The following is a 23,554-nucleotide window of genomic DNA, read 5'->3' on the forward strand; positions in this document are numbered from 1 at the left end:
CCACCATGCCCAGCTAATTTTTATATTTCTGTAGAGATGGGATTTCACCATGTTGGCCAGGTTGGTCTCGAACTCCTGACCTCAAGTGATCTGCCTGCCTCAGCCTCCCAAAGTGCTGGGATTATAGGCGTGAGCCACCACACCCAGTCCCATTAACTATTTTGATTAGACTAAGAATTAAAGTTGAAGTCATTTTGTTTCCCAAATTTTTATTAGAGTTTCAAAATAGCTTGCATGCATATAGAGAGCGTGGTTTCCTCATCACAGCTCTTCATCTGCAATATGAAGAAGCAATTCTAAATTAAAAGTGCTGTTTTTAAAAGTTAGTATAGCAGATCTTACTATTACACGGCATTTGTAATACCACTCGAAATGAAGCATTTCAGCCATCTTAGAGGCATCCTTCGCTTGTCTGGCACGTATAAAGCAGACTGTTAGTGACTAGCACAAATATTTTTGTTTCCTTGATCATTAAAGTTTGGTTAAATGCAATATTTAAAAAGTGGTTTTAAAGATTTATTTATTTCAATGTTACAGGCTAGAGTCATTATAAGAAAAAGGTCCTTTGGGAGGCCAAGGCAGGAGGATTGCTTGAGGCCCGGAGTTCCAGACAAGCCTGGGCAGCATAGTGAGACCCCATCTCTACAAAAACAAAATCAGTGAGTCAGGCGTGTTGTGTGCCTGTCGTCCTAGCTACCTGGGAGGCCAAAACAGAAAGATCGCTTGAGTTCAGTGAGCTATGACCACACCACTGCTATACAGCCTGGGTGACAGAGCGAGTCCCTGCCTCTCAAAAATTGTGTGTGTGTGTATGTGTACACGTGTATGTGGTTATATATATAAATGTTGTACTCCCAACATATTATTCAACTGTGATTTTGAATGGAATTTTCCTCTGAACCTTAATTTTCCATGCTTGTCAGTCTGCCCCAGGGTCTTAAAATTATTTAACATAAGGTTTCTAAAAATTTAATTAATGTTAAATGAAAACTCATGAATACTTCATGAAATCCAATTCATCGCACTTTGTTAATTCAGTATTCAGTGAATCTGAATAGCATCTCTCAACTATTGGAGTTTTCTGATCATGAAACAAGTAAAACAGCATTTTAGGTTTGTGAATTCAGAGCTTAAGGCTTTTAGTGCAGTCGTATGTGAACAGTTCAGCATATTTTAAAATATCGAGAGGTGGCCAGACTGTACTTTGGAAGTTAACTGTTGCTGATGTGAGTTATTTTACTGACCTTTAAGGCAAATATTATCCACACATATATACGTACAGTAAGAGAGCATATACGTAGTGAAAGCTCCCTAGTAACTGTAGGATGTAGTCTCAGTTTTGATTCACAGAATCAAATTGATAAAGGGTTTGGATTTTTGACTATGGTAGAATGACACAAACTGCTAAGGCTGCCCTGTACAATAAGGTAGCTTTAGCCGCATGTGTCTAATTCAATGAAAATTTACAATTTAAATTCTGGCCGGATGCAATGGCTCATGTCTGTAATCCCAGCACTTTGTGAGGCCAAGGTGGGCGAATCACGAGGTCAGGAGTTCAAGACCATCCTGGCCAACATGGAGCAACATCATCTCTACTAAAAATACAAAAACAATTAGCTGCGCCTGGTCGTGGGCGCCTGAAATCTCAGCTACTCAGGAGGCTGAGGCAGGAGAATCACTTGAACCCAGGAGGTGGCGGTTGCAGTGAGCTGAGATCGTGCCACTGCACTCCAGCCTGGGTGACAGTGTGAGACTCCGTTTCAAAAAAAAAAAAAATTAAAATGTGTCAAGCTTTGATACTTTCTTAGGTTTCTATGTGGTAAAACTGTGGAACTATGGAACCTTTGTTTGGGGGCAACTTTCTTTGACACTTCGCAATTTATCATCATATGTAATTTCCATTGAGCAATCTAGTTCCACCTTTGATTGAAGTGCAGCTATGCATGTGTGCAGTTGTAGCATCTCATTACTGTGTCCGTTTCCTAAGATAACTGTCCCATTTAGATTTACAGTTAAGCTATGTACAGAGATGCTGCTTCCTTAAAGAACAATTTGAATGACTGAAAGATTAATTCAGAAATATTTACACAGGATTCCTGTTCTTTTATTTCCATTTTCAAATATTGCATCTTAAATTTTCTTCCAGGTTTCTAGTTTTCTAGTTGCATATTTATTTTACCCAAATAAAACACTTTATCAAGAACAATCTCTGAATCTATAGCAATAAAAGGATGTTCATGCATCTTACAAAACAAGTCTACTCAAAAATCTTCAGTGACCTAACTCTGCAAAAGAAAGGTGAGAAAAAAATAAATACTCATCATAGCATCTCCCTTATACTGTTTAACATACAGCTGGTGGGTAACACACATGATTAAATCAACCCAGAAGAAAGATTGGAAAGATTTATGGCTCTGCCTTTTGGAGATGTTTTATTCCTTTATTGCATTTTTAAGGGCGATTTTGATTACTAGGGTTTTTTCCAGCCTACTTCTTTTTTTTTTTTTTTTTTTTGAGACAGAGTCTCGCTCTGTCGCCCGGGCTGGAGCGCAGTGGCCGGATCTCAGCTCACTGCAAGCTCCACCTCCCGGGTTTATGCCATTCTCCTGCCTCAGCCTCCAGAGTAGCTGGGACTACAGGCGCCCGCCACCTCGCCCGGCTAGTTTTTTTGTATTTTTTAGTAGAGACGGGGTTTCACCGTGTTAGCCAGGATGGTCTCCATCTCCTGACCTCGTGATCTGCCCGTCTCGGCCTCCCAAAGTGCTGGGATTACAGGCTTGAGCCACCGCGCCCGGCCACCAGCCTACTTCTAAGCCAAGTTGCATGTCAATGTCTCAATCCTCAGTCATATGGAATTTCAGTGGAGGCATTTTATTTAGATATGGGGAGGTTAGTCTGGACTTGCTTCACCAAAAATTGGTTGCAGACCCCCTTGGGCAGAGCTTGTGGGGGTGGGAGATTGGAAGGGGCCCCTGCTAACGGGCAGTGGCCATGAGAGTTTTGTGCAAGCATGAAGGGCAGCGCCTGCAGAAAGTAAAAATGACTACTTCCAGTCTTCCTGGTTTCTGCCTGTTCTTGAGCCACGTTGCAATTCCATTTGTTATTTTATGAAGAAAGCCAGGAAAATAATCAGTGTGTGGCCAGCCGTATGCAATTAAGGCTTCTGCATCTACAGCAGCTGGTGGTTATGCTTGAAGTATTTAATATTTCTGATAAAGTCACTAATGATTCTGTTGGGAAAATTTGGAACTAAAGGAATGAAGTTTAAAAGGAAAATCTGGAGACTAGTTTGGCCTTATTCTAACGAGTGTTATTCGTTTCTCTTACCCATTTATTGCCTTTGTAAAGATATGGAAACTGTTATATGTCAGCATTATCGGTGTGTAATGAATTGTAGACCTCACTTATCAGTAGGCCGCTTATCTGGCCACTTCACCATCTGGAACAGAGAAAAGGAAGGCAGAAAGGAAGGAAATACAATCGCCGCTGAGCAGCTAGAATGGGCTGGAATTCATGCACCAAAGCTTCTGCCTTATTCCTGGGAGCACCATTAGAGTTACGTGGTGTAGGGGAAAGAGCATGGGGCTTTGTGGAGACGTTTCTCTGAAGAAATTTTTGGTATCAAAGTAAAAGGAAAAAGTGAACTGGAAACGACGTGCTAATGGAAGGCTGCGCATCGCACCCTGATCGGCTCTCCCTGTGCATGGCCCACGCATTCCACCCATGCCCTGTGGACAGCGGTGGGTGGGGAGCGCTGACATCAGACCAGGAGCAGCCTTCTGACCGCATTCCCCCAGCAAGCCCCCACATCCTTTCATTCACCTACTTAATAAGTTAAAAGAAAAAGAAAACATTATTTTGGAGAACCTGGACTTGGAAGGCAAACCAGACTAAGTTCACGTCCTAGAAGCACTACTAAGTGTGTGAGGTTAGTGCCAGAAGGAAGCTCAGCGAACGTCAGCTTCCTCATCGGGAGTGGTGAACTGGACAACCTGCTGCCCAGCTGATAGGAGTTGATGAGATTTGCAGGTGTAGACAGCTCAGAACGCAGCCTTGCTGCTGTTCTTCAGCCCACTATATCTTGATCAAAGCAGGTATCAACCAAAAAAGAAAGGTCATAAGATTCAAATTTTAACAAACATTACAGAAAAAAAGTGGAGTAGACGCTACTTATCTAAGGTTTGAAACCCTAAACAATGGGGTAGCTTCAGGCCAATCAGAGAGTTGACTTTGGTAATGACAATGTTGAATTGTCCAGCAAATGGCTCAAATACATTTCCTATACTCTATTATAAGCAAATGTGTAATGCAATGGAAATATTTCATAGTTAAATCAATCAAAAGGTTCTGTTACAGGATAAATTACAGTTATCTGCAAAATTCACGATATTGGAACAGGCCTTCAAGACCGTGGAATTAGAATCCATTTTAAATACCTGCTCACAAAGAAGACCCTAATGGCAGAAGGCTAAAAACATGCTCATGGCTGCTGCTGTCTAATCGAAGGTCGATAATTATTCATGGGAACCCATTATTCATATTCATGGAACAATTATTCATATTCACGGGAGCCTCACTCCAGTGGGGCCACCATTCAAGTTTTCCTTGGTATAATGGAGAAATAAAACGGCCCTGAGGCCTAGGTACAATTATGCACATTTTTGTTTTGTTTGAGACAAAACTAAACGGGCTATCTGGAAAACCAGCAACATTTCACGGGCTCTGCTGATTGTCTCGCTCAGCACGCTGCCGCATGCAGCGTATCAGTTACAGTTTAACTGATAATGACTAGACTGTTTTCATCTTGCCCCCAACTGCTTCGGCTTTTCTGCCTCCTTCTGCATCCTTCTTCTGCATGCAGGCGAATTCTGGAGGAGGCATCACGTCTTCAAATTGGCTTTTCACAGAGCCACACAGGTTAGCAGAAAGGCAGCATCAAACCAGGACATCGAAAGCACATTTTCTGGACTGGAAAAGTGGTGACGTTGGGTCCTGTGGGACGCTGCCTCAGTGGGAGGGAGAGTGGGCTGGAAAACAATATTTGGAAATAGATCTGCAGCATTTACCAAAAACAGGTGTTTCTATAGTTAAACGTTGTTTTCTGCAGCCTTCCTGAAAGTGAATTCTCTGTGTCTGTGGCTGTGTATCCAGCCCCTGGGTCTTCAAGCTTGGACACGGGGAAGCCAGGGGGATGCTTTCCTGACACTGTCAGAATTGCTCTGCTCCCCAACCCGTTCTAACAGCTGCTCTGAGAGCCCTGATGGAAGCAGTTAGAACCTCAGCGGCAACTCTGCTGTCCACCCGGGCAGAGCCACTGGCTCGGATCCAGCGGAGGAGACACTGGCTGTGGCCCAACCTTGGCCGAGAGAGAGCTGGCGCGGGAGGGGAGCGAGCCCTCTGGACTTCTCCCTTATTGTCAAGGGTGCTGCGTGCTCAGCTGACCTTTGGGTACAAAGTGGAGAGAAACTGGTCCCCTCTGCTCTTTCTGCCTTTTCAGTGACGTTTCCCCAAAGGCCACCAGGGGGCAGAAGAAGCCTCTTTGCCTTTTTTTTAGCCTCTTAACATTGGTCCATTGGGCCAATGTTTTTGATATAAAACATTTTGACATAATTATATTTATATCAAAGAAATGTATGAATTCTATTTCCCATTTCCCGCATCTTTGATTTTTTCCCCCAGATTTGGGCTGTCTTTGAGTGAATGAATTCTGTAGCTAAGGCAATTGTGAGGGGAGGTCTTCACTTAAGCAGGAATTTCTGCCAATGCATGATCTAGTTACAGGATTCCGTGTCTGATGCATCCCAGTCTGCCACCTTATTCTCTGTCTTTCCAGCCTAACTGGGCTGGGGCAGCCCTGGGTGTGTTTTATTCGGATTATTGCAGCACTCTCTCCACCAGTGGCCGCCCCAGCCCCGTTATGCAGACACCGCCAGTTTCACCTGCCCAGTGCAGCAGCCAGCAGCTCTGTCTCTCCCCTGGCCTAACCTCAGCCAGCTCCTCAGCCTGCCCATTGAAAGCTAAACTGGCCCACCTGGCATGCCCAGACGTTCCTGCCAACCTTTCCCCTATATCCTCCTTCTATACACTGCTGTCTCAGGTCTTTCCTATTTCTTGATCTTCAACGGGTCTGTTTCCTCACCAGTCATGCTCCCTCCCCTTCAAGCGCTACAGGTTCCAATCTTCAGGGTCCCTATCAGATGTCACCTCCTAATTAGCACCTTGTGTATGATATCAGGATCCCTGCCAGGAGCGGTGACTCACACCTGTAATCCCAGCACTTCAGGAGGCCGAGGTGGGCGGATCATCTGAGGTCAGGAGTTTGAGACCAGCCTGGGGAAACCCTGTCTCTACTAAAAATACAAAATTAGCCAGACATGGTGGCAGGTGCCTGTAATCCCAGCTACTCAGAAGGCTGAGGCACGAGAAACACTTGAACCCAGGAGGTGGAGGTTATAGTGAGCCGAGATTGCGCCATTGCACTCCAGCCTAGGCAACAAGAGTGATATATATATATATATATATATATACACACACATCAGCACCCCTTCCTACTGTTGCATTTCTTTCATAAGGGTCTAGAAAACCAACCACGCAACTGGGGTCACAGGAATGGTGCGTGTTGGTCTCAGTGAAGGGAGCTAAAGAAAGGCTGGACTCACTGGAGAAACCTGCTCGAGAAAACACCCATGTGCTGTGTGGAGGCTGAATCCCAGCATCCAGGACCCCAGGCAGGGCCTGCTCCTGGAGTTGCTCGGGATTCCCTGGAAATATCTAGGAAGCTTTCCCCAGGAGCGAGTCCAAACTGGACCATATTGAGCTTTGCAGTCTCTGAACACATTAAGAACAACAGAAACACTCATGCAGAAGAGTGGTAAACGTGAGGTATAGAAGTGAGTTTTGCTTTGTAACCCTAGGAAGGTACCAGTCTTTCTGCTTTTGAATGTGCAGCTACTAAAGATAATCTCTAAGAAATGCACCCTGTGTTCTGCCTGCTCTTTTGTTTCCTTGAAACAGACAGGTGGAAGTGAGAGGAATAGGTGCTTGGGGAGTGTTCCCAGAGGTGAAGGCGGCACTTGCGTGGATGTCTGTGCCTAGGCAGGCACCTTCATGGTCACCTGCTGCCAAATGAGCAGCAAGAGACAGGAGCAAATAAAGGAGCTCATGCACAGCGGGGGGTTGACGTGCCTCCCAGCAGGAGAAGCACATATGAGGGAAATTGTCTTGGGACACTTGGCTGTTGGTAGAACAGCTGCTTTGCATAATGAATTCCTGGCCTAATGGGTTCGTAGAGCCCAGCACTTGGGGAAGGACTGTTTTTGGTTTAGTGCTCACACACCAGAAAATAGAATGCGCCAATATGAATTGAAAATTCTTAAAAGGGATCAGTGTAATCCCTATTTAATTTGGACTTTTCCTCGTAAATTCATTTCTCAAATGGTAAGACATTCTGGTAACGGACACAAAGGCATTTTTATACATGCTGAACACACTTCACCCTGGGAATAGTCCACTTGCCCCTAATTGAGATCCTAAAGAAGGGGAAAAGCCTTGCAAATAAACCTCTGCAAGTGCAGAAAAGAGCTCTCAATGCCATCCAAGTGGCATGTGTAATAAAAGTTCACCTTCCCTTCAGGGTTTCACACGGCCACAGATCCTTAAAAACGTTCGGGAGGGTGAAGTGGGGCTGAACATCAATAGGAAGATATCACTGCTATTTTGCTTTATTCACTCTTAATTTCTGTTAACGCTTCCTAAATTTTATCAGACTGATGCTTTTCCTTGAAGCTCATAAGGCATTTAAGCACAGGCCCAAATGTGTGAGACGTGCTGCTCCTCTCATTTGAATTGGGACCTGCATATGGAGATGAGCACACAGTGACGTTTGCAGAGAATTACCACATCACCCGATGGCAGAACATGTCCATTCCAATGGGCAGGCAAGGAGGGTGGTGCCAGGGTAGGCTGTGTGCACACAGACCTAATACTAACCCCACACATCTCAGGCCACAGATTGATCACTCCCGCAGAGGCCTGGGGCTCTCAACCTGCTTGCTGTTTGAAAGCTCTGTGCAAAACCAAAGTCACACCTATATGCTCCAGGCATTTATTCCTTAACCGATACCTTCATCCACAACTATCTGAGCACCTGCTCTATGCTAAGCATTATACTTGCCACTGAGGCTGGTACGGTTTGGCTCTGTGTCCCCACCCAAATCTCCTGTTGAACTGTAATCCCCACATGTCAGGAGAGGGACCTGCTGGGAGGTGATTGGATCATGGGGATAGTTTGCCTCTTGCTGTTCTCGTGAAACTGAGTGAATTCTCACGAGATCTGATGGTTTAAAGTATGGCACCTCCCCCTTCAACTGCTCTCGCTCCTGCTCCGCTGGGGTAAGATGAGCTTGCTTCCCCTTCTGCCATGATTGTACGTTTCCTGAGGACTCCCAGCCATGCTTCCTGTTAAGACTGCAGAACTGTGAGTCACTTAAACCTCTTTTCTTCATAAATTATTCAATCTCAGGTAGTTCTTTATAGCAGTGTGAGACTAATACAGAGGTGAACAAGACAGATTGGAATTGCATTCTAGGGAGAGAGGGAATTTACAAGTAAAAGAATAAATTAAAAAAGGATGTTTGATTGTGTTCAGTGGTACAAAAGCCCACTTTGGACAGGGTGGTCAGGAAAGGGCTTTTTGAAGCAGTGTCAGTAAATGTGTGTTGATGGAATGAAACCATGAATACAGGAACATGTAGCACTACTGGGATCCAGAGGTGGAGAGTCATGCTCTTTTCTCTTCAGGAGTTCAGAGTCTCAGAGGATAGACTCAAAACCATGAGCTGGAATGAGAAGAGATCTAAGAGTTCAGATGAATCCTATGGATGTTCTTAGGAAGAAGGGCTTGTCTCTAATTGAAGGCAAAGAGGTCTCCTGAGAGAGCTGATCTTTGACCTCAAATCAATTTTAGGAAAGAAAGAGGGCCAGAGTGTTCCCGGCAGAGGAATGCAGCCCTGTGCAGGGATAAAAAGACAGGGCATGTGTCAGGAACAGTATGAGGTTTAATTTGGCTGAAATACAGAGAACTTGAAAGAAGGTCATGGGTGCTGCGGCTGAACTGGCCAAATGGGGTATCTTGTGGAGGGTCTGCTTGTGTGACTGGCACGCCATTGTCTGCAAACAGCTTTCTGTCTGGCAACCCCAGACATAACTTTAAATACTGGTGGCAAGTTACCATGGCTGGAAGGATGGATGGTCTGAGGAGTCTCCACCATTTCCCTGCCACAGGGGAGAGGAGGCCTCATACTCACCTCTCAGGATAGATGTGAAGCCGGCTGCAAACACAGTCGACCAGCCCGGATGGTTTTTCACAACCAGCGATGTTGGTCTGCTGCTTTCCCCAGAGGTCTAGGGTGGAATGTGCACAAATCCTAAGCCTTTCCCATAGGGAGAATCCAGTCTGAGGGGGAGGCCCAGCAGAAATGCAGAGGCTTCCACCAGACCAAGTCTCAGGGCAGATGCCCTGAAGACAGCTCCCTGGACTCTGAGGGGTCAGATGAGGGCCTGCACGGAGACCAGTGTGGACCAAGAAATCATGGTTAAAAGCAGTCGTGAGGAAAACACTTAAAACATGTTGCTGGTCGAGTATGGTGGCTCACGCCTGTAATCCCAGCACTTTGGGAGGCTGAGGCAGGAGGATCACTTGAGCTCAAGAGTTTGAGACCAGCCTGCGTTAACAGCGAGACCTCGTCTCTACTACAAATAAAGCCAATTTTTGAAATATCAGCTGGGTGTGATAATACCTGCACCTGTTGTCCCACTACTCAGGAGGCTGAGGCAGGAGGATTGCTTGAGCTTCGGAGATGGAGACTATAGTGAGCTATGATTGCCTCACTGCACTCAACCTGCATGACAGAGCAAGACCTTTCTCAACATACACACACACACACACACACACTCACACTCATTGCAATCCCTATTTCCCTGGGTTTCCTAGAGGATTTTTAACATGCTACTTCCACGGTTATGTGGGTTTCACAAGCTGGCCCTCCAAGCCTTCTGAACAAGCTGCCTCTTTCTGTGATGTGAATTTAACTGAGGGCATCACTGGATTCTTCATACACCAGCATTTTCCTTTCTGGAATGCTGCCTCCTGGATTGTAAGTACAAACACATAAAGTGAATGTGATGCAAATGCAGGAAAGAAATGTCTTTTTAAGAAATCTTCACAGGAGATGTGCTAAAATAAAAAGAGCAGAATACTGAAGTCCCCAGAGTGACTGAAGGGGGTACGACAAGCACCCTTACTTTCTAGTGGACCCAGGTAGTGGCTGTCAAGACCCTGGACTTGAATAACTGGGCCCTAAGGATCCTCCTGCTTCAGTTTCCCAAGTAGCTAGGATTACGGGCATGAACCACCATGTCTGGCCCCACCACTTTTGAAAACCTGTGATCTCCAGAACAAAGATGCCCTGACACCTCAGTGGTGCACAGCAGGACTTACTAGAAATTCTCTTAATTTGTATCTGGAAAAATTATATTCACTAATTTTTGTTATAAAGATTAGCATTGACATCCACAGGCTGCAGGATAACAGACCATCAAGTGTACAATGTAGTGTAAGACATCTGAGGCTCCCTCACCCCCAGGTTAAGTAGATTTACACTTTTAACTAGATACACCCTCACAACATGGCAAGTGGCTTTTAAAAAAGTTGTGCTGGGTGCAGTGGCTCACGCCTGTAATCCTAGCACTTTGGGAGACCGAGGCAGGCGGATTGCCTGAGCTTAGGAGTTCAAGACCAGCCTGGGCAACATGTTGAAACCTCGTCTCTACTAAAATACCAAAAATTAGCTGGGCACAGCAGCAGGTGTCTGTAGTCCCAACTACTCACGAGGCTGATGCAGGAGAATTGCTTGAACCTGGGGGGTGGAGGTTCCCGTGAGCCGAGATAGCACCACTTCACTCCAGCCTGGGTGACAGAGCAAGACTCTGTCTCTAAAAAAAAAAAAAAAAACAGTCGTATACACATATGCACACATACACATTCAGAGACTGAAAATAATTCTAATGATGCAAGCACAAGCAGGCAAGAAAATGACTGTGACCACTTCTGCTCCTGGCCCTTCAAACAACTGACAACTTATTTGGCAAGAAGACCCACTGATTAGAAAATAATCAGTGCACCTTAACAACTGACCTCAGCCTAAGTGTTTACTGAGCTTTGATATTTATCGCCTGGTGGGAGTCGTACATGTATTTAACATGTAAATAAACAACTGCACAGGCACTGGCCCGGAAGCATGCTCGTGCTTGTCTTAAGTCAGATTTCCTAGATGCAGAACCAGACCTGGATTCTCGGACAAGCCATATATTGAGGGCGTTCTCTCAGGAAAAGAGGAGTGTGGGAACGGGACCAGAGCAGGAGAAGGAACAAAGCGAGGCTGTGGCCTCATCCCGACCCTGCAGGGAGGTCGGAAGCAGACATCGCACCCCAGGGGAATGGCGGAGGTCTCCTCTGGAAGAAGCGGACCGGCCTCTTGTACTCCCCTAATCATACATTGGCTGTGAGCTGCTCCCAAGCTGGTGGGGGCGGGGTGCTCAGGTGTGCCTTGTAACCTCACAGGTGAGCCTAGGGCAGTGCTCCAGCAAAAGGCGCAGCTGCAGGCGGCCAACATTCGCAGCAGCTGGGTTCTGGGCAGGGCATAGCCGTGTCTACTTCCAGGCTCACCATTTACCAATGGGGCTCGTTTCCATAAAGTTCAAAGGCCACTGATAATCCAATGTCAGGCTCAGGGATGAGAGCGAGGGGTGTGCTTCCTGTAGATGAGACGCAGAAAACCCGGAAGCATTTGGTATGCGGCAGAGCAGCCCTACATTCCCATCGCCCCCTGAGCACCTGGCATGGGTCCCCCAGCCCTCATCTTCCAGGGTCAGCAGCATCATCCACACTATGGTCATACCCTTGGACTATGATTTGTCTGTTCTTACATGGAGCCTCCACAAGAATTGCATTTGGTTGTAAGAGCCGGAAGGACATGCTGACGCAGGTAGGATGGTGATCTGGAAAAATTTAAAGGATGGCTTGAAGGAAGCTGTGGGGCATTAAGCTAAGAACGAAGTCAAGGGTAAGAGAATTGACTTGGGGTAAAAAGAACACACACACACACGCACAACAAAGAAAGGATGGGCTAGCCACCTGGAGCCAATGTGGAGAGCAGGAAGTTCTCATCCTGGCTGTCACCAAAGAGCCGTGTGGACAAGCGTCTTACCCTCTCCAGACCCAGGCCCCAGAAGAGCTTGACACTCAACCCCTGGATGGGGCCTGAGCTGCCCATCCTCCCCAGGGCACCCCTGTCCTGCCCTGGCCCCGCCATCCATCCTTCCTGGGTGTTGCTCCCTTCCCTGGCCCTGCCGGCATCTCCTCAGAGAGGCCTCTATCCACCCGGTCTAAAGCAGCCACTGACCATCCTCTTTGAACACAGCAATTAGAACGCTGTTTGAATCCTCGGCATGGCCTTGCTCTCTGTGGGCCGCTGTGCTTGTCTCTGTAGTCGCCAGTCTGTGGAAAAGGGATCCCCCTGGTTGTCCACTGTTCTGCTGCCAGAGCCTAAACAGCACCTCACTGTGGTAGGCTCTCAGCAAATACTTTCTGGAGGCTGCAACAGGCTTTGCCAGAGGAAAAAGGAAGATAAAAAGAAGAAAAGACTAGGGAAAATTTTAAATTATACATATACCTAGCACTAATGATATAGGCATTCCCAGCTTAGGCCACTCTGCGTTTTTCTTTGAGAATATATACAGATATCCATTTTAGATCTTTTATTTTTTTCCTGTAGAAGTGTGGAAACGTGATAGTCAAGGCAATCAATTCATGTCTCAAACGATTTAAAAACCCACACACACAAGTATTTGTTTCCTTTAAGTTGCGCCTTTGGTGCCCCTCTCCCCTGCCTTGTAAGACGAAAACTGGAAAGTCCCTGCCTGTGCCTCTCTTACGTGTAAGGTGACTTCTATCTACTGGCTGGGCCTCTCAACCTGTTTGGGTGGGGATGATACTGTGGAGTTACCAGGCCTTTCTGCTCAGGGCCCATCCCTCCAATCCGCTAGGACTGCAATCCCTGCACGCACAGCAAACAGCCTATTGCAGATGCTCTCCCCAGCCTGCTCTCCAGCTCTTGGAATGTGTGCTGTGGTCTGAACGTGTCCCCCAAAATTTGTGTGTTGGAAACTCCATCCCCAGTGCAACAGTGCTGGAAGATGGGGGCTTCTGGGAGGTGCTTAGGTTGTGGGGATTCTACCGTCACAAATAGATTATTGTAAAACAGCTTGATGGAAGGGGGTTGTGCCCACCCCCCCTTTTTTTTGTCCTTCTGCCTTGTGCCATGTGAGGACACAGTGTTCAAGGCGCCTTGATTTTGGACTTTCCAGCCTCCAGAACTGTAAGAATAAGTTTCTGTTCCTGTAAATTACCCAGTCACAGCAACGCAAATGCTCTAAGACAATGTGCTAATATCTTAAATGCATCATTGATAGGCAAGGCCTTATTGGGCCAATGGATAATCTAGTAAGTCACCAATATCAGGACTCCCAGGACCTGGTGGAGAATAAGACACCTTGTTAATGTTGTTTCCAGCACCCAAATTCCTCAGGGAGTTTTGGGGCCATGAGTTCCTACTTACGCAGCTCCCATTGACATTAATAAGAGACATGTGACTGAAGCCACATGCTGTGTTTGGAAATGTCTGAGCAGACTTACATATTATCTCCTGGGAAAGGTGATCTTTTACTGCTCTTGGAGGAGGTCAAAGAGAATCAAAACCACATGTGTCTGCACTGCGTGCAAGCTCATGTAGATATGTGTTTTAAACCCACAACTTTGCAAATGTGAATTATGTGTGCTGGGTCAAAGGTAGTTAGTATAATTGAAATATAAACTTGTTGATGGCTCTATTAAAGGTAGAATGTCAGGACTTGAATAATTTTTGTACATCATGTTCTTTCCTCTCTGCTATGGCTGAGAAACACTGACTTTGTCATCAAATTATATTTTGCAGGACAACTGGTTCCATGTTCAGTTGGCAAGATGTTGTATGCACCTAAGATGACATGCATTTTCAACTTTGAAAATACACTTCAAAATCTCTTTACAGTCAGGGAATGTGCACAGTTTTTTTTTTTTTTACACAGTAAGGAGGGATAGCTTGCTGACCTGCTAGCAGTAGGAGACTCGATTGATTTTCTAAGAAGTTCTTCTGCTTGAAGACCCCTGCAACAAACGAATCTCATCTTGCAAAATGATGAGCTGAGAGTCCCCTGCCAGCTATGGCCAGGGAGTAAAGTACCACTCATTAGCCTACCCAGGAGTCCAGCCTGTCGTTTTACATGCCTTAGCTATAAACTTTCAGCCAAAGTCAGGGAGCGCTTTTGGCTCTGCTCAGAGTGAAACAGTTGACATTACACCTGCATGGGATAGCTTAAGAAATATTCCTTTATTCTGGCAATGGCCCCCTGATTTCTCTATTCATCTCCTTCAGCAGTGTCATCTTCACTCATGGGACCACCTGGGGTTCTCTCCACTCAGTCCTCTCACCTCTGCTCCCAGCTCCACTCTCCTGTTGAGCTCCTTCATCACAACGCGGTCCTCCCCGCCTGTTCTTCCTCCTTCTCTCCCATTCCGTGCGTGACATTGATTCCCCCGGTCATCCGCATTTGCAGCTTCCGTGCTATCATCGACTCTTCTTGTGTCCAACATTCAATCACTTGAAAATCAATGTCAATTTCACCTCCAAAGTGTCCCTGGCATTTTTATCCTTAGGTTTGTTGACATTGCTCAAGTTCACCTGCCCAATAGCTCTCAGCTCAGTGATTGCAGTAGGTGCCTTATTGGTATCTTTAGCTTCAGCCTTTTCTCTCCAATCTGCCTGATGCTTTGCTAAATAATAGGAAAAAGATATTCCTTCCTAACATGAGATAATGCTTTATTTTGCTTTTCATTGATTTCAGCTATTTCATTGACTGAAACAGCCTTTTACTGTAAACTAAACTCTAAACTTAAATTTTAAACCTCACACCCATTAGGATAGCTACTATCAAAAAAAAAAAACAGAAAATATGAACTGTTGGTAAGAATTGAATCCTTGTGTATGACTGGTGGGAATATAAAATAATGCAGCTGCTTAAAAAAACAGTATGGCAGTTCCTCAAAAAATTAAAAATGGAAGTACTATATGATACAACCACTCCACTTCTCAGTATAGACCCCAGAGAATTGAAAACAGGATCTTGAAGAGATCATTTGTACATTCATGCTTGTGGCATCATTATTCACAATAACCAGGAAATGGGGACAGTCCAGGTGTCCATGGATGAATGCCTGGATGAGCAAAATGTGGCACAGACATACAATAGAATATGATTCAGCCTTAAAAAGGAGGGAGATTCTGATTCATGCTACAACATAGATGAACCTCGAGGATATTATGCTGAGTCACGAAGAGACAAACACTGTATTATACCACTTAGATGAGGTATCCAGAGTAATGAAGTTCATGGAGAAAGAGAGTGGAATGGGGGTTGTCAGGAACTGGTGGAGGAGGAAAGGGGGTGCTGTTGTTTGGTGGCTGTAGAGTTTCAGTATTACAAGATGAAAAAGTTCTGGACACTGGTTGCATAACGACGTGAATATATTTAACTTTAATGAACCATACACTTGAAAATGGTTAAGATGGTAAATTTTATGTTATGTGTATTTTATCACAACTTAAAAATTTACTTATTTATTTTTTTGAGAGGGAGTCTTGCTCTGTCGCCCAGGCTGGAGTGCAGTGGCACAAACTCCACTCACTGCAACCTCTGCCTCCCGGGATCAAGCAATTGTCCCACCTCAGCCTCCTGAGTAGCTGGGATTACAGGTGTCCGTCACCATGCCTGGCTAATTTTTTGTGTTTAGTAGAGACGGGGTTTCTCCATGTTGGCCAGGCTGGTCTCGAACTCCTGATCTCAAGTGATCCGCCCCCCTTGGTCTCCTAAAGTGCTGGGATTACAGGCATGAGCCACTGTGCCCAGCCTAAAAATTTATTTTTAGATGTAAATTAAGCTTACATTATGACGTAGCAGTCTGGTTATCTGTTGTACTGTTTTACAAAGATGAATTTCAATATTTGGCAAGAGAAGTTAACTTTGAAATGTAGAACTTGTAAAATAAAGAATAAATTCTAAAGGCAGAATTTCCATCGCTGTTCTAAGAAGGATGAATTAGATTCTGTGGAGTAAATTTATAGTATTTTAAGGATTCTTTTAGGCAAAGCTTTCCAACGGAAACTTGTTCCGTTATTAGCACGACCACGAGTCCCTATGTTTCATGTTGCCCAGCATGTTCAGCAAGGTTGGGTGGCTGAGAACCTAGAATCTCAAGAAGGTGAAGTTGAAGCGTGCATTTTTTGTATTGGAGCACAAAAGGATTATGAGAGTAGTTAGTTACAAGAATCTGGACCATGCCTCTGCCCGTTTATCAGGAGACTTTCCATTCCCATTTCAAAGGGAGAGAAAGAATAATAAGAACCAGTGTCCAGATCATTTTAATAAATACAAAGTTCCCAAAAAGGCCTACTGTTCCAGACCTTCCGGCTCCTGCCAGATCCTGTAAAAATAAAGATTAAACTGTACAGATATTTGTTTTGTCTTGATTGCTGTTATTTTGTTTCGGTAATAAAAGTCCCCAGGCATCTGGCCTGAGAGAGTGCTGATGGCTCTAACTTTTGACGCCAGCCCTTACCAGCCTGTTCAAGGAGACATTTCTTCCTTGGCTGTGTAATGCTCTCCTCTCCTTGAATCGCAGACTCTGCATTGCTCATGGGGCATGTGACACGCACTGTATTGTATTCAGCTGGCACACAGCAGGGAGCTGATGGCACTTGGCTGTCCCACGGAAGTGCTGGGTTCTAGGATCAGCAGTGTCTGGGGCTCAGATTCCTCATTGCTGTTTACAATTGTGTACTTTTTAAATAATGTCAAGCTTTTTGAAAAACTGCAAGACCAGTAGAAAGAACCACTGCATACCTTTTTGGAAATTAAACATTGACACAATGGTGTTATCTACAGGACATCAAATTTCACCAATTTTCCTAACAATGTCTTTCTTTTTTTTTTTTTTTTTTTTTGAGATGGAGTCTCACTCTGTCGCCCAGGCTGGAGTGCAGTGGCTGGATCTCAGCTCACTGCAAGCTGTGCCTCCCGGGTTTACACCATTCTCCTGCCTCAGCCTCCCGAGTAGCTGGGACTACAGGTGCCCGCCACCTCGCCCGGCTAGTTTTTTGTATTTTTTAGTAGAGATGGGGTTTCACCCTATTAGCCAGGATGGTCTCGATCTCCTGACCTTGTGATCCACCAGTCTTGGCCTCCCAAAGTGCTGGGATTACAGGCTTGAGCCACCGTGCCCGGCCCTAACAATGTCTTTCGACTTTTTATTTCCTGTCTAGGACTGCGCATTGAATGCATTTAGGCAGTACGGACCCTTTCAGTCTTGACCACCAACTAAGCAAATCAGCCTGTCCCACTCTTTCCCACTTCTCAGTGGGAAAAAAAGTTGGTGATTACTGGGAATTGGAGAACACAATGAGCTTATTATTAACAGCCTATATAAATCTATTATTATTTACCCTTGAAAATAAGATGAATTTAGCTGGGCGTGATGACTTATGCCTGTAATCCTAACACTGTAGGAGGCCAAGGCAGGAGGATCACCTGAGGCCAGGAGTTCAAGACCAGCCTGAGCAATCTTGTGAGACCCTATCTCTACCATTAATCAATCAATCAGATGAACTTACATATGACTTTATGTTATCAATCAATATAATAATTGAAAATAGCCAAAGGTAAATGAGAATGTTCATTTGATTCTATGTTGCTATCTCTTTAAATAGTACAGCTTCACAAAGAGCAATCCTCAAGAAAGTGTCCCTCTGCAGTAACAGGGGAGTTATGACACAAACACTTGAGCAACAGGGACAGTGTCTTGTGGGTAGGCTAAAATTACTGTTGCATCACTGCCCTCAGTGGGCGATATGGTTTGGCTGTGTCCCCACTCAAATCTCATCTTGAATTGTAGCTCCCATAATCCCCACATGTCATGGGAGGGACCTGGTGGGAGGTCATTGAATCCTCAGGGTGAATTTTTCCCATGCTGTTCTCATGATAGTGAATAAGTCTCACAAGATCTGACGGTTTTATACAGGGCATTTCCCCTGCACATGCTGTCTTGCCTGCTGCCATGTAAGACTTGCCTTTGCTCTTCCTTCACCTTCCACCATGATTGTGAGGCCTCCCCAGCCATATGGAACTGTGGGTCCATTAAACCTGTTTTTATTTATAAATTACCCAGTCTCAGGTATTTCTTCATAACAGTATGAAAATGGACTAATACAGTGGGGTTAACCAAACAACCGACAAGAAATCTAACAGTAACAAGAGAGACTAGAGAAATGGTCAGAAAAAAAGTTAATGAGTTGAGGGTGGAAGGAAGGCCTCTGAGGGTCTGTGTGAGCCTCATACCTTATGTGACACCTCCAAGTGGAAGACTGAATTCAGCCTCTTGAACACGTCATCTGTGCTACTATTCGCTGAAATATACATTAATTTCTCTAGCAATGAAGACTCCCAAAAGAGAAAAGTGTGAGTGTTTAGAGTTTGATGGTAAAAAGGAGGGTGTTGGAATTTAACAATTGTCATTGTAATACCCTTCTCCCCATATGTGTACCTGTCCTAGAGGGGTGTGTGTGTGTGTGTAGGGAGATCCTTCTCTGGGTATCTTTGATCAGAGTGTATTCCTTTAAGTGGTCTTTGTATAAGATGAAACGGCAATAGCCAGTCCATAGCCAGTCCATCACATTGTAGGAATGTCAGCCTTATGCACGAGTTGTGACTAAGTTTCAAATGTTATTAATTTTCAGGGATGATTGAATGATGTCAGTTAGATCATTCAGGATAATCAATGTCAGATCAGAAAGTAGAGGCAAGCAGCCTTGGGACTGCTACTTATTCCTTTAGAAAAGAAGAGAGAGAGAAAAAAATTTTTTTTAATTACTTAAAAAATTTTTTTAAAAAATAAAGAGTGGGTCTCACTATATTGCCCAGGCTGGTCTTGAAATTCCTGGCCTCAAGCTATCCTCCCTCTTCACCCTCAAAAGTGCTGGGATTACAGATGTGACCGATGAACCGCCACACCCAGCCAAGGGAAACTTTTTTTTTTTTTTAGATGGAGTCTCTCCCTGTCACCCAGGCTGGAGTGCAGTGGTGCAATCTCAGCTTACTGCAACCTCTGCCTCCTGGGTTCAAGCAATTCTCCTGCCTCAGCCTCCTAAGTAGCTGGGACTACAGGTGTGAACCACTGCATCCAGCTGATTTTTGTATTTTTAGTTGAGATGTGGTTTCATCACGTTGGCCAGGCTGGTCTCAAACTCCTGATCTCATGGTCCGCCTATCTTGGCCTCCCAAAGTGCTGGGATTACAGGTGTGAGCCACCATGCCTGGCCAGAAACTACCTTAATAAAACATTTCAAACATACAAATTAGAGAGACGGATATAATGACCCCCATGTACCCACTGCGTAACCTCAACCACGCCATCTAAGGGCTGTTTCATTTGTTTTACCTTACCCTGACTCCTCTACCCTATCCAGAAGGACTTTGAATCAAACCCTGATGGCATATCATGTTATCAATAAATATTACAGCATGTGTCTTTATAAGATACAGGCTGTTAAAATAACTAACCATAAAACCACTAGCACTCTTCATCATATCTCTATTTATTGCAATAATCAGTAATTCCTTCATATCATTGAATAGCCATTCAGTGTTCACATTTCTTCAATCGTCTTATAGATTTTTTCACAAATTGTTCAAAATCAAATCCAAGTTAGGTCCACATATCATAATCAGTTAATATGCTTAAGTTTATTTTAATCCCTAAATCCCTTATACGTCATTTTTTTTCCTTGCAAGTTATTTGTTGAAGAAACCTGGTCATTTTTTCCGTACAGTTTCCAAAAATCCAGATTCTGCTGATTGTGGCCCCATGATGTCATTTAACATGTTCCTCTTTCCCCTGTACTTTTTGCAAATTGCTATTTAGAGCCCAAGGCTTAATTACATCCAGGTTCAAGTTTTTTTGTCTGTTTTTTTTTTTTTTTTTTTGAGACAGAGTCTCCCTCTGTTGCCCAGGCTGGAGTGCAGTGGCGCGATCTCAGCTCACTGCAAGCTCCACCTCCCAGGTTCACACCATTCTCCTGCCTCAGCCTCCCGAGCTGGGGCTACAGGCACCTGCCACCAAGCCCAGCTAATTTTTCGTATTTTTTAGTAGAGACGGGTTTCACCATGTTAGCGAAGATTGTCTTGATCTCCTGACCTTGTACTCTGCCTGCCTCATCCTCACAAAATGCTGGGATTACAGGCGTGAGCCACTGTGCCCACACTCAAGTTTTAAAATAAGATTCCTTCAGATGATGTGCTCTTCCAACAAGAGTCAGAAAATAATCTGATGGTTTCTCTTTTTATGAGATTAGCAGCCATTAGTGACCACCTGGATTCATTATTTAATTACAGGTTGAAAATGGCGATATTCAAATCTTATTCCATCCACACTTGAGATAATTTACCCTCATCAACTATGAGACTCCAAAGGTAGTTCATATAGAAAAGCCTTATTCTTTTTCTTCATTTAGAAACGTGCAAAATAAGGAGTTGGTTATCTAGAACATCTGAAAGGTAACCAGTGAGTTTCTTTTTAAATACCATATGGTATTTAAACATAGTTTAAACATAGTTGGTGGATTTGAATCCGCTGCAGTTTTTAGGACTCTAGAGATTTCACTTAACCAGATCAAATTTATATCTGTATCTCTTTTTTCCATGATGAAAAATCCCAGTTCCTGGCTGGGTACGGTGGCTCATGCCTGTAATCCCAGTACACTGGGAGGCCAAGGCAGGTGGATCACTTGAGGTCAGGAGTTTAAGAAAAGCCTGACCAACATAGTGAAACCCCATCTTTACTAAAAATACAAAATTAGCCAGGCATGGAGGTGCGTGCCTATAATCCCAGCTACTTGGGAGGCAGAGGCAGGAGAATTGCTTGAACCCAGGAGGCAGAAGTTGCAGTGAGCAGAGATCGTGCCACTGCACTCCAGCCTGGGCAACAAGAGCAAAACTCTATCTCGTAAAGAAAGAAAAGAAAAGAAAAGAAAAATCCCAGTTCCCAATGATACCAACGTAATAATTCTTTTCCTTTATCTTGTATCATGCGTGCACACACACACACACCCCAGTCTCAAAATAGCAATGCTAACACTGTCACTGATAATATATTTTCAGAAAATAGTGATTCAGTTTAAGAACCCACTATGTGGAGATTTACTCAAGCTATTAAGACTCTCCGTTGGCATTTGGGACAATCACACATGGAAGGAACTAGGACCTCACTCAGGATTCGGCAAAGGAATGAGTCTGTGGAATTGGAGGTGGTCTTGGCAGTGACTGCAGAGAAGACTTTGAAAACTGTGAAGCCCAGGTGGAGTGAGTGGGTCTACAGTTGTCCCTATTTGTACCATTGCCATAAGACTAATGACAAGAATCTTCGGTCACCTGTTGTCAGATTTGCATGTTAAACATTATTATCCTTCCACGTAGCCTGACTTCCTTTCAGGCCAAACCTAATTATCTTTGAGCTCCTGGTTGGCAGATGCAGCTTCATAGGATGTTGCATCTAAAAGGAACTGCAGATTCAGGGAACATAGAGTCCAATCTGCTTATTTTACAGATGAGGAAACTGGGTCTCGGAACGGTGTGGTATGCTTATGGTATGTTTTAAATGAAGGTGCAATACAGTAGGAAATGCTCCTTTGGTCACTTTTCATTGAATTTGGGAGTGAAGAAGCTTTAAATCCAAATGATTTTCAAAATAATTTTATTATGACTTAGGTTAAATGTTATCATGGCTATCGGATCAGAAATTGTCATGGAAATGGATAAGAGAGTCTAATAGCTAGTTCTTTCTTGTGTTATCTGACCACACTGTCTAATAGCATGCATTTAAGAGTGATCACATCACAAAATCTAGAAGACAACTCTATGCCACATGCAGTTAACCTTTTTGATAATAAAGAGAAAGGACAATACCCTCGAAGACACCTGAGTTAGCTTTCTAGGTTTCTGATCCCTTCAGGAAGAAATGAAAACCTAATATAAAAAAAACTACAAAGGATTTAAACATTTAATTCACAGAAAAAAAATTAAATTACCAATAAGCACATGAAAAGATAAGCAAATTGACTCATAGTTGAAGAAATGCAAGTCATATCATCAGCAGACATACCTTTTCTCACTTGCAGAATTGTCAAAAATGTAAACAGGTGATAGCCAGTGTTAGGAATACCATGGGGAAATAAGCACTAAATACACTGTGGCTTGGAGCATAAAACAATGTGACAGTGTGCCTCTATATTTCGACAATATCTTGACAATATCTCTCAAAATTCAAGACGGACATATCTTTTGTAAACCAAAAATAAAATTCTAAGCCCCCCTCAACCATCTGAATGGACTCCTCCTCTTGGTCAAAGGCATTCCAAAGTTAACCTGAAAAAACTAGTTCAGGCCATAATGACCAGGGGGAGCTGGACATGCTTCATTATACTTCCTCCTTCTTGGAATTACTGATAGAACAGACTCTCTCAGTCTGATAAGAAGCATTTGCAGTCTATTAGCTCTGAAGCCTGCTACCTGGAGGCTTCATCTACATGATAAAACCTTGGTCTCCACAACCCCTGATCTAACCTGGACAATACATTCTACTGATAATAACTTTCAACCAAATGCCAAGCGGAAAATCTTTAAATCTATTTATAACCTGGAAGGGGACCCCTGCCCCCACACATGAGGAATGTGATCCCCACATATGAGAAAGCCACTTAGCAAGTCATATTCTTCCAAAAAAAAAAAGGATTAATAAACTATAATAAGGTAAATGCCCCTATAAGCCCTGAGCAGGTCAAGCAATAGAACTTTGCCGAGTACCCCAGAAGACCTTCCTGTACTCAATCATAGTCACAAATGCCTTCCTCTCCCCAAAGTCGCCACTATTCTTTTTTTTTTTTGAGACAGAGTCTTGCTCAGTCGCCTAGTCTGGAGTGCAGTGGCGCGATCTCGGCTCACTGCAAGCTCCGCCTCCCGGGTTCCCGCCATTCTCCTGCCTCAGCCACCCAAAAGCTGAGACTACAGGGATGCACCACCACACCTAACTAATTTTTGTATTTTTTGCTAGGGAGGGGGTTTCACCATGTTGGGCAGGCTGATCTTGAACTCCTGACCTCAAATGATCCTCCTACCTCAGCCTCGCAAAGTGCTGGGATTACAGGCATGAGCCACTGCATATTCTAACCACCACTATTCTAATTTTATAGCAATCCCCTCCATGCCTTCCTCTACTATAGTATTCCCCTTATTGCTTCCTTTGACCCATAATGTCCCCCTCCATACTTTGTTTTTCTTATGATTTATCTGAGTT

The sequence above is a fragment of the Colobus angolensis genome, unplaced genomic scaffold (genome assembly GCF_000951035.1).
Source record: "Colobus angolensis palliatus isolate OR3802 unplaced genomic scaffold, Cang.pa_1.0 Scaffold85, whole genome shotgun sequence".
In the NCBI taxonomy this organism is placed as follows: domain Eukaryota; kingdom Metazoa; phylum Chordata; class Mammalia; order Primates; family Cercopithecidae; genus Colobus; species Colobus angolensis.